The sequence below is a fragment of the Bos indicus genome, chromosome 14, assembly GCF_029378745.1.
Source record: "Bos indicus isolate NIAB-ARS_2022 breed Sahiwal x Tharparkar chromosome 14, NIAB-ARS_B.indTharparkar_mat_pri_1.0, whole genome shotgun sequence".
Taxonomy (NCBI): domain Eukaryota; kingdom Metazoa; phylum Chordata; class Mammalia; order Artiodactyla; family Bovidae; genus Bos; species Bos indicus.
Window position 1 is genome coordinate 64,542,154 of NC_091773.1, and position 9,731 is coordinate 64,551,884.

The window sequence follows — 9,731 nt, forward strand, 5'->3', positions numbered from 1 at the left end:
ACGGTTCACATATTGTTGAAGCCTAGCTTAGAGAATTTTGAGCATTACTTTGCTAGCGTGTGAGATGAGTGCAATTGTGCAGTAGTTTGAGCATTCTTTGGTGTTGCCTTTCTTTGGGATTGGAAAGAAAACTGACGTTTCCCAGTCCTGTGGTCACTGTTGAGTTTTTCAAATTTGCTGACATACCGAGTACAGCACTTTCACAGCATCATGTTTTAGAATTTGAAATAGCTCAGCTGGAATTCCATCACCTCCACTAGCTTTGTTCGTAGTGATGCTTCCAAAGGCCTGCTTGATTTTGCACTCCAACATGTCTGGCTCTAGGTGAGTGATCACACCATCATGGTTATCTGGGTCATTAAGATTTTTTTTGTATAGTTCTTCAGTGTATTCTTGCCACCTCTTCTTAATATCCTCTGCTTCTGCTAGATCCATACCATTTCTGTCCTTTTTTGTGCCCATTTTTGCCTGAAATGTTCCCTTGGAATTTCTAATTTTCTTAAAGAGATCTCTAGTCTTTCCCATTCTATTGTTTTCCTCTATTTCTTTGCATTGTTCACTTAGGAAGACTTTATTAATAATCTCTCCTTGCTATTCTTTGGAATTCTGAATTCAAAGGGGGTATATCTTTCTTTTTCTCCTTTGCCATTTGCTTCTCTTCTTTTCTTAGCTATTTGTAAGGCCTCCTCAGACAACCGTTTTGCCTTTTGGCACTTCTTCTTATGGATGGTTTTGATCACCGCCTCCTGTACAATGTTACGAACCTCCGCCAAAGTTCTTTAGGACTCTATCTGTCAGATCTAATCCCTTGAATCTATTTGTGATTTCCACTCTGTAATCATAAAGGATTTGATTTAGGTCATACCTGAATGGTCTAGTGGTTTCCCCTACTTTCTTCAATTTAAGTCTGAATTTTGCAATAAGGAGTTCATGATCTGAGCTGCAGTCAGATTTCTTAAATTTCTTAAATTGCTTTAAAATAGTCTCTTAATAAATAGTAATAATAAGAATAATTTCTTAATAATAAATGATTTCTTAAACTGCCTTAAAATATGTAATCAATAAACTTTTTGGCCTACTCATTCTCTTAGCTGATTTTCTTATAACTAGTTAGGGTGTAATGGAAGAAACAGTTCAGTTCAGTTGAGTTGCTCAGTCGTGTATGACTCTTTGTGACCTCATGGACTGAAGCATTCCAGGCCTCCCTGTCCATCACCAACTCCCAGAGTTTACTTAAATTCGTGTCCATTGAGTTGGTGATGCCATCCAACCATCTCATCCTCCATCATCCCCTTCTCCTCCTGCCTTCAATCTTTCCCAGCATCAGAGTCTTTTCAAATGAGTCAGTTCATTGCAACAGGTGGCCAAAGTATTAGAGTTTCAGCTTCAGCATCAGTCCTTCCAATGAATATTCAGGACTGACTTTCTTTAGGATGGACTGGTTTCATCTCCTTGCAGTCCAAGGGACTCTCAATTCTCCAACACCACAGTTCAAAAGTATCAATTCTTCAGCGCTCAGCTTTCTTTATAGTCCAACTCTCACAGCCATACATAAACCAAAGCTTTCAGTAGATGGACCTCTGTTGGCAAAGCAATGTGTCTGCTTTTTAATATGCTGTCTAGGTTGGTCATAACTTTTCTTCCTAGGAGTAAGCGTGTTTTAATTTCATGGCTGCAGTCACCATCTGCAGTGATTTTGGAGCCCAAAAAAATAGTCTGTCACTGTTTCCACTATTTGCCATGAAGTGATGGGACCAGATGCCATGATCTTGGTTTTCTGGAAGGAACACTAGGCCACAAATCAAAAAGCCAGGGTTGGTATCCTGAACTTTACTAACTGTGCCCTTGCACAAGTCACTTACTGATTCCAAGTATGTTTCTTTAAATAAGGGAAATTAAATGAAATGATGTATTGTGAAATTACTCTTAATTTATGATACCAATCAGTGTAACTACACATTTGGGTATATATGAATACAATAAAATGAAACAACAGTTATGGCTATACAGCATATGATCTTGATATTATTAGCACTATGCTGAATTAAACTGTGAAGTCAACCTCTAGCCTGCTTGTGAAAAATGTCTGGCTGAAAAAATTTTTCAGCAAAGCGTTAATTGAGCATTTGCTATGTACAGGCACTGTCCTTAGTCCTTTACATGACTCAGAGGGACTCTAAGTGACTCTTTAATGCAGTTATTATCATTCCTGTTTTATATCAGGAAACCAGGAATCAGGTTAAATAATCTAAGATTGCACAGATAGCAAGTGTGGGGTCTAGCAGAGGTAGTCAGCCGCTTGTATATGACAAAACTGTTTGCACAACTCTTGCTGATAAATTCAAGATGCATATGATTACCATGTCTTAAATGGAAGATTGTTTTGCCATTTAAGAAAAACCTATTGGTATACCAGGAAAAAAATTTCTAATTTAGAATAATTTTGCCTGAATAGAGTAGCTCCTTAGTGCATCAGTGGCTTAAACAATTATCTCATTTGACAAGCTAAATGAATTGCATGAATACAATGATCTTGAGAGTTCAGTTCCAAAGAAAGGCCACTGCTTCCAACCCAAGGTCTTTGCATCTTCTTTGCATGAAGACAAAAATAAGTATTACCACATTCTAGTAATGACTACATTCTTACAGGTCCTGACTACTAGGTGGGAGAAAGAAAAAAGCTCACCAATCATTTATTGAGGGGTGATTAAATTTGGCACTTTATATTCTTCTATTTTGTTTCACTTCTTAATGAAGACATTAGGAAAAAAATTAGTATTAATTCTGGGAACAACCAGTAAATATTTTACCTTCTACTGATTTAGGATAGCAATCTCTCTCTTCCCCCTAAGGTGTGCCCCTCCTAGCGAGCATTGCTCGCTAATGGGCAATAATATTCTATTTGACCTCAACTTGATTCCAGGAAGGATAGAGATTTCCTGACACTCTAATTTGGAAAAAATGGTGATAAACTTGCCATAAGTCATATAAAGGAAAGTGACAATTAAGAGCTATCTGATCATTTTATTCTGGCATTTCTATGAGCAAAATAAATATGTTAAAATTTATTCCAGCTATTTAAAGACTTAATAAAGTCTTAAAGAATTCTTAGTAATAATTTAAGGGTAGAAGTATTATTGAGAAAATTTTTTATATGTACGTAGCACCATACAAAGCTAAGTTTTTTGACTTCTTATCTTTGCTTAATTTATGACACAAAGCAAAACCATCATAAACTTACGACGCAAAAATTTACTGAACATTTTTTACATCTGATCTCTTATGTTCCTGGTTTGCATTAAGTTATTCATGTGGATTTATTTTAAATTGCATCTCTTAAAAATAATGTAATATATTAAAGATGGAAATACCCATTATTGTTTCTATGTATGTTGTGCTGTGGAAGTCAAAGTCACTCAGTCATATCCTACTCTTTGTGACCCCATGGACTATACAATCCATGGAATTCTCCAGGCCAGAATACTGGAGTGGGTAGCCGTTGCCGTCTTTAGGGGATCTTCCCAACCCAGGGATCGAACTCAGGTTTCCCCGGCATTGCGGGTGGATTCTTTACCAGCTGAACCATAAGGGAAGCCCTGTGCTGTGGAGGAGAGTAAATATTTCCAAGTTCACACTAAACATTCCAAAAGAGGGCGCCAAAGACTCACTTATAGTGATTTTGGCGTTGCTTCAAGAAAGTAAATTTAGCTTTTATATACTTGAAATCGATGTGATGTGACATTGCCAGATATGGGAAATATTCCTTGACTTAACTTTTAAAATGTATATAGAATAAATGTTGGTAGTGGTTATTACTAAGAGTTGATAATTAAAATATTTTAGCTGGCTTGCAAGAGTGTACTCTTTTCCGGAATGACTTTCAACAGAATACCTTGTTGGCAGTTGGGTCTGTAGCTGGGCCATCTTTCTCCCCCTTGCCCAGTGGCTTGCCATCCTGGCTCCCTCATCACAGACTGTGGGGCCAGGAGAATGGAAGGAGCAGTAGAAACACGGAGGTGAGTGCTAATTATGAATGGTGGTGGCGTGCTGCCGATTTTTTCCTTTTGGGATTCTCATTTCTGCAGAAAGGAGGTGCTGGTTCAGGCCCTAATCCCATCCTGCCTAGCTTCTACTCAGTGCCTCCTCACGGGTCTCTCTGCTTCTACTTTCTCCCCATCTGACTCCGTCCTCAGTGTCCATTGCCAGGTTATTTGTACTAAAATGTGGCTCCAATTATGTTGCTTCCTATTAAAGATGTAGCAGAATTTAGGATCTCCTAATGGTCCTAACTTTCTAGCAATCTCTCCCACCATTCCACTCTGCACACTTTGTTCCAGCCAAACCAGACTCCTCACTGTTTTCTAAACTTCCCCAGTGCTTTCTCCCACTTCCTCTCTCCCTTGCCACACTAAATCCCATCAAATCCAGCTAACCCTTAGTTTCCTTCTATGAATCATTTTCAGATCTCTCCAACAAGATGAAATTCTCACCTCTTTGAATCTGCTGTTCATTTATACCTTTCTTGTGGTAATTCTGGCATGTCTTATTTGTATCAATACAAATTCTTCTGCTGTTAGCAAGTTCCTTAAGAGCAGAATTGTTTTATCCACCTCTCTCTTAGAGCAGGACGTCTTGTGCATGATAGATGGTGCAGCAAGTATTAATTGCTGAATAAATAATGATTATCATATGATATAATAATATGATATAAAACATACTGTTTTGAATGAAAATTAAGATATGCATACTCCAGTGTTCTTGCCTGGAGAATCCCAGGGACAGGGGAGCCTGGTGGGCTGCCATCCGTGGGGTCACACAGAGTCGGACACGACTGAAGTGACTTAGCAGCAGTAGCAGCATGTGTATATACATACATATATGTTAGGAGTTTCAGGGCAGAGGATTTTGGCCTTTAGAGGTGAAATATGCATCACTTTAAGTGGCATAGAACTACATGCAGAAAGTAAACAACATTCAAATTTTTATGTGCTAGGGTGGCAAAGGTACTTAATTTTTGTGTGTGTTGGTATTCAAAAGAGGGAAATACGTGTTCAAAACTTAGTACTTGTATTAAAGGAAAAGTATTTCATTTTCCCCCTAGCTTTACTGAGGTAGAACTGATAAAAGACTGTGTAAGTTTACTGTGTACATGTTGACTTGATGCACATATATTATTGCAACATGATTTCCATTCTCGTATTAGCTACAATTTCCATCCCATCACCTAATTACTGTTTCTTCTTGTGTGTATGGTGGGAACATTTGATTTACTCTCTTAGCATCTTCAAGTACATAATACAGTATGATTAGCTACAATCACCATGCTGTACATTAAAACCCCAGAACTGGTTAAGCTGATAACTGAATGTTATTTTATCTCTTGGATGTTTTCATGCATTTTGGTAAATATTAATGACTTGAATAAGTTTGGGTGTCACCTGAAAAAAGCTGAATAACCTTAAATATTTAAAATAACTCATAATAATACAGTCATGGGTTAAGAACAAAACAGTTATAATCTGGTTTGAGTAGAAATCTGATCTTATTGAAGTAGAAATCTCAGTCTTTCATTTGTTTAAAATCTTAATTGCTGAATTAATAATTGAGCAATTCATAATATGAGATAAATGTTGTCCAACTCAGTTTTCTTTATTTTTCAGCTGATATCCTAGGGAACTTCAAATATAGTTGTTTGCTTTTGAAAGAGCTAAAATCGAGTCACTGCCCGAATGGAGGATGAATGCTCCCTTTGCTCCGACCCTCCCATCACTGAGAGTTTGCCTGCATTGCTTTCTCCTTCCAATTGTCGTTCTCTCCCTTCCCCTCCACCTTACTCCTATTTGCTTTTTAAACCTCTGGTCAGTGGACACCAGAGCTGATCACCTTCCCCGACCCCCAGGCTGGTTATGTCAGTCTCCAGAGACCATTTGTGTTCTCACAGCATTTATCAGAAGGTCTATGCTTTCCTCGTTAGACAGTGAAGTCCTCTGACCTGTGTCTGAGACCCCAGTACTCAGTCTAGTACCGAAGCACTGAATAGAAGATCACTGTTTGCCAGAAGGCTTCCTTCCACCTCTCCCGTGCCCACCCTGTGTTAGGTATATACACGGGCTGCCCTGGGGCGCAGAGAGAGGGCATTCCATGTCACTGTTGAAAATAAGGCGCTGTCAAGGCTGCCCTCATGAGAGGCCTCCTTTCCCTTATTCTCAGCTGCCAGGAAAATGTCCACTGCTGCCTCTCTCTTTCTGTGCTGATACAGAGGATAATCTGCACTCATTTTCAAGTTACTTTGTAAGTGCTTTTGAATTGTTTCCTGAGGAGGGTAAATATCCCAAGGGCAGGGGCTGTTCTTTCTTAGTGCTCTCTAGTGCTCTAGTGTCTTCTAGTATAATCAGAGACACAGTAAATGTTGACTAAATGGGCTCTGGACTCCTGAGACAGTGACCTCAATTTAAAATATTTATAGATCTTTATTGTTGGTGGCTAATTTTTAATTTGGCCAGGAAGTGAACCATGTATCTTACGGACATTATCTCATTATATTAAGAGCAAAGCTATGAGAGTGGTACGATTACACTTTCTCTTTTCCCCCCTCTTTCAGCTAAGGCTTAGAGGAGTTTAAAATTGTGTTCATCCCCACTAGTGAATTTAGGGCTGAGGCTAAAATGGTGGCTGTTTGACTGCAGGCTTTCTGCCTGCTCATACTAACCTGAATAGTAGCTCTCTCCCATGGCAGCAAAACTTTGGTTCTCCTGCTCCCTGATTATTAGAGAATCTCTTGCTGTTGGTTTTTGCTTAAGGTAAGGAGATATGAAATTCAAGCTAATGGACTTTTTATTTTCCCTGATCACTGATTGTTTTGTTATTTAGTCGCCAAGTGTGTCAACTCTTTCACGACCCCATGGACTGCAGCCCACCAGGCTCCTCTGTTCATGGAATTTCCCAGGCAAGAATACTGGAGTGGTTTGCCATTTCCTTCTCCAGGGGTCTTCCTGACCCAGGGATTGAAAACGGGTCTCCTGCATTGGAAGGCGATTCTTTACCACTGAGCCACCAGGGAAGCCCAATACCTGATTGGCAGATTAAAAATTAAGCTCTGCCAGTAATCCCACTCCTGAGCACATATCCTAAAGAGATGGAAGCTCTAACTTGAAAAATAAGGCACCCCGGTGTTCATAGTGGCACTATTTACAATAGCCAAGGCATGGAAGCAAACATCATTATGGAAGCCAAGGCATCATCGAGAGAAGAATGTGGAAAGGTGTGGCATGTGCGAGCGTTTATAGTTGTTGTCGCTCAGTTGTCTCCACTCTGCGACCCCATGGACTGCAGCACTCCAGGCTTCCCTGTCCTTCACTATCTCCCAGAGTTTGGTCAAACTCATGTCATTGAGTCAGTGATGCCAGCCAACCATCTTGTCCTCTGTTGTCCCCTTCTCCTCCTGTCTTCAGTCTTTCCCAGCATCAGGGTCTTTTCTAATGAGTTGGCTCTTCTCATCAAGTGGCCGAAGTATTGGAAGTTCAGCTTCAGCATCAGTCCTTCCAATGCATATTCGGGTTGATTTCCTTTAGGATGGACTGGTTGGATCTCCTTGAAGTCCAAGGGACTCTCAAGAGTCTTCTCCAACACCACAGTTCAAAAGCATCAATTCTTCAGTGCTCAGTTTTTTTTATGGTCCAACTCTCACATCCATACACGACTACTGGAAAAACCATCCATTTGACTAGATGGACCTTTGTCGGCAGTACGAAGTAATATATGTACACACACACACACACACACTGTATAATGAAATATTGGTGGTTTAATCACTAAGTCATGTCCAACTCCTGCAACCTTATGGACTGTAGTCTGCCAGACTCCTCTGTCCATGGGATTCTCTTGGCAAGAATACTGGAGTGGGTTGCCATTGCCTTCTCCAAATGGAATATTACGCAGCCATAAAAAAGAAGGCAATAATGCCATTTGCAGCAGCTGTGCACATACACATATATATGTATGACTGAATCACTTTGCTGTGTACCTGAAACTTATATGATATTGTAAATTAACTGTGCTTGTGCTTAGTTGCTCAGTCGTGTCCAACTCTTTGTGACCGCATGGACTGTAGCCTGCCAGGCTCCTCTGTCCATGGGGATTCTCCAGGTAAGAATACTGGAGTGGGTTGCCATGCCCTCCAGGGGATTTTCTCGACCCAGGCATAGAACCCAGGTCTCCCACATTGCAGGAGGATTCTTTACCATCTGAGCCACCCAGGAAGCCAAGTATAGTATTGATATTGTCAATTAAGTATACTTCAATTAAAGAAAAATTAAGAGATCTTTTATTTTGACCAAAGTTCTTTACAACTGTTTTTAACAAACTTTTTTTAAGAGCAGTTTTAGGTTTACAGCAAAATTAAGAGGAAGTACAGAGATTTCCCATAGACTCCCTGTCCCTACACCTTCATAGCCACCCCATTTATCCATATCCCCACCAGCGTGGTTCATTTGTTGTAACTGATGAACCTACATATACACTTTATGATCACCCAAAGTTGATAGTGTATCTTAGGGTTCTCTGTTGGTATTGTATATTCTGTGCATTTGGACAAATGTATAATGACTTGTGCTGCTGCTGCTAAGTCGTTTAAGTTGTGTCCGACTCTGTGCGACCCCATAGATGGCAGCCCACTAGGCTTTTCTGTCCCTGGGATTCTCCAGGCAAGAATACTGGAGTGGGTTGCCATTTCCTTCTCCAATGCATGAAAGTGAAAAGTGAAAGTGAAGTTGCTCAGTCGTGTCTGACTCTTAGCGACCCCATGGACTGCAGCCCAACAGGCTCCTCCGTCCATGGGATTTTCCAGGCAAGAGTGCTGGAGTGGGGTGCCATTGCCTTCTCCATAATGACTTGTATCCACCATTATATCATGCAGAGTATTGTCACTGCCCTAAAGGTCCTCTGTGCTCTGCCTATTCATCTCTCTTGCCACTGATCTCTAGCAGCCACTGATCTTTTTACTGTCTACATAGTTTTGACTTTTCTAGAACATCCTATGATTGCAATCATACAGCCTGTAACCTTTTTCAGATTGGCTTTTTACTTAGTAACATGTCTTTGTGGCTTGATAGCTCATTTCTTTTTAGTAGTAGTGTTAGTCGCTCAGTTGTGTCTGATTCTTTGCAGTTTTTTGCAATTTGCATTTCTTTTTAACACTCAATAATCCACTGTCTGGATGCACCAGAATTCATCTGTTTAGCTACTGAAGGGCATCTTAGTTGGTTCCAAGTTTTTCCAGTTATGAATAATGCTGCTATAAACATCCATGTGAAGGTTTTTGTGTGGATACAAGTTTTCACCTCCTTTGGGTAATACCAGGGAGCACAGTTGTTGGGTCATATGGTAAGAGTATGTTTAGTGTTATAAGAAACCACCAAACAATCTCCCAAAGTGGCTATAACATTTTGCTACCTCACCAGCAATTTTGTGGTTAGTTCCTGTTGCTCCACATCCTCTCCAGCATTTGGTGTTGTCTGTGTTTGGATTTTGACCTTTTGATGAGATGTGGTGGTATCTCATTTTTTATAACTTCCAATAATATAATCTTTACTTCTTCATTAAATGTAATTTGCTAATCTAACACATATTTATTGAGCATTTACTGTATCATGGCAGGCTTTGTTCTAGGTTCTGGGCTTACAGGAGAGGCTCACAGAGGTCAAAAAATCCCTTGGAGCTTAAACAAATTCATT